We start from the raw sequence: 2,492 nt of genomic DNA, 5'->3' as shown, positions 1-2,492 counted from the left end.
TCTCGCTAAAATGCTGCTTCTGATCCAGCAGGTTTTGGGGGGCCTGAGACTCTGCATTTCTGACAGGTGCCCAGGTGTGGTGCCTAGGCACCTGCCCATGGGCCACACTCGAAGTAACAAGGATGTCCATTAATTTTCAGGGGTGTGGTGGAGACACAAATACCCCTTCCCAAACCCTATCTCCAAGCCTCCGTGTTGGAATTAGTCTCCCTACGCCCTGGTCCCACCCCGGCAGGCAGGCAGGCTGGCTGAAGAGTTTCCTACCCGTGGCTCCTCTACTCTCTGCTTACCTCCTGGCTGACAGAGCCAGGATGAATGTTCCCCTCCTCATCTGCCAAGGGGGTGGCACGTTTTAAAAGAGCAATATGGTGTTTATGTTCACACATACACACAAACTCACACACTACACACTACACATCCAAGGCGCAGGAGAGAAACGCTGTCTGCCCCCATTTGCAAGCATCTAAGACCCCATTCTCTCAGCATGCCCACCCTTCTCTCCCTGAAAGGGCACGGAAACCTGCCCTTCACCTCACACAGGAACTCCCGCCGTGCTGAAGGCCACACTGTAGGGCAGAGGAGGAGGGGCTACATAGCCTCACTCCAGGGTTTAAGGTCTGAGTTCAAATTCTGACTCTGTCTCTTCCTAGTTGGGTGACCTTAGACAAGTTAACTAACCTCTCTGAGCCCATTTGAGCAGTTTTTTCCATTGTAAAACGTGTGAAATGATGACCAACCTCTCAGGGTGGTGGGATGAATTGGCTGATTGAAGGAGATAGGGATATGAATAGAGACAGTAGCATAGGGCAGGGTGCTAGTGGTGAGACAGAGAATGGGGTGGCCCGAGCAAGGTGTCCCCCTTCCCTGTGGTCATCCTGTCTGCCCCAAATTTTCCGTCCATGGCCACCACTCCCAACCTGGGAGCTGGGCAGTCCCTGAGGCTGACCTCCCGCCCCTGATCCTACTGCCGTTGTCCCGGCTGCAGACATGGGGAGCTTTGAGGAGGGCGAGAAGCACCAGAGCGTCTCCCACGGAGAAGCCGCTGTCATCCATGCCCCGCGCATCGCCAGCTTCCCCCGGCCACAGGTGACCTGGTTCCGGGACGGCCGCAAGATCCCGCCCAGCAGCCGCATGTGAGTGCACCACTCTGGGGGGACGGGAGGGGAGGGGGACCTGGGGGAGGAGGTTTGGGGACAAAGTCTCTCCTGAATGCGGAGAAGCTCCTTTCAGCTCCTGTGGGACACAGCCAGGTAGGGGACCTCCCAGGGGCTTTCTTGGGATGTACATGCAAGGACTTGGGACCATGAAACCCACGCTCAGTCGCCTTCCTGGGGAATCCCAGGGCGTTGCCTTCACCGTCAGCTGGAGAATAAATCTGCTTTTCAGAGCACTTAAGAAACCCAAACAGGCACGTACGAAGGTGCGATCACCGCGGTTACAGGCCCAGGACGCAGGCCGGTGGCGCCAGGGGTTGTTGGAGAGGCTGGTGTCCCCCGGGCAGCCGGGCGGCCCTGGGCGTGTCCGTTGGCAGGGTGTTTACTGGTGCGTGAGGTCTGTGTGTGTCTTGGCTGCGAGGTGGAGGTGTGGCCGGGGAAGTCCCAGGGAGAGAAACACACAGGCCTCTCAGTGTTCACAAGGCCGTCTCTGTGTGCCCCTGGGATTGGCTGGGGCAGCCCAGCCTGTGGGCAGGAGCCATGGAGCCAGCACCCCACACCTCCGCAGAAGGCGAGCAACAAAGCATTTCCTCCCGAGATACACCCGTCTCCCCGCCCTGCTGAGCCCACCCCCAGGTCTGGAGTCAGCTGGGGCTTTCCTCTTTCCCACTCCAGCTCTCCCCTCCCTCCAGAAGACCACCTTCTCATCTACTCAGGCTGCGTGTACACAGGATGGAGCCTTTCCTGGTCTCTGTAGAGAGTGGAGGCATAGATGGACAGTTCCTGTCTTTGGAGAACATTAAGTCTAGTTGGGGGAAGGAAGCATAGTGACAATAACAATAATAATAGTATCACCATCATAGGCCGGTCGCAGTGGCTCACGCCTGTAATCCCAGCACTTTGGGAGGCTGAGGTGGACCGATCACTTGAGGTCAGGAGTTGAGACCAGCCTGAGCAACATAGCAAAACCCTGTCTCTACTAAAAATACAAAAATTAGCTGGCCATTGTGGTGGACGCCTGTAATTCCAGCTTCTTGGGAGGCTGAGGCAGGAGAATCACTTGAACCTGGGAGTCAGAGGTTGCAGTGAGCCGAGATCGGGCCACTGCACTCCAGCCTCCAGCCTCCAGACAGAACCAGACTCCATCTCAAGTAATAATAGTAATGACAATATCACCATCATCATAATAGCAGCTGCCGTTTACTGAATGGCTGCTATGTCCTGGGGACTGAGCTAAGCACACCACACACATCCCCTCTCCTCCCGGACACACACATCCCCTCTCCTCCCGGACACACACATCCCCTCTCCTCCCGGACACACACATCCCCTCTCCTC

The 2,492-nt window shown here is 56.7% G+C and overlaps 1 protein-coding gene across 1 annotated transcript in view; it reads left to right on the top strand.

The window, feature by feature from the left end:
- SDK2 (sidekick cell adhesion molecule 2) overlaps nucleotides 1–2,492 on the top strand; it is a 347,161-nt gene that overhangs the window by 200,748 nt on the left and 143,921 nt on the right. Inside the window, exon 4 of the mRNA XM_011971658.1 lies at nucleotides 986–1,133. The gene's annotated coding sequence lies outside the window, so the exon portion shown is untranslated. The remainder of the gene's footprint in view (nucleotides 1–985; nucleotides 1,134–2,492) is intronic.

Source organism: Mandrillus leucophaeus, unplaced genomic scaffold (genome assembly GCF_000951045.1).
Source record: "Mandrillus leucophaeus isolate KB7577 unplaced genomic scaffold, Mleu.le_1.0 Scaffold1, whole genome shotgun sequence".
Classification (NCBI taxonomy): domain Eukaryota; kingdom Metazoa; phylum Chordata; class Mammalia; order Primates; family Cercopithecidae; genus Mandrillus; species Mandrillus leucophaeus.
Note: the sequence above shows the minus strand (reverse complement) of the source record. Positions and strands in the feature narration are given on the sequence as shown.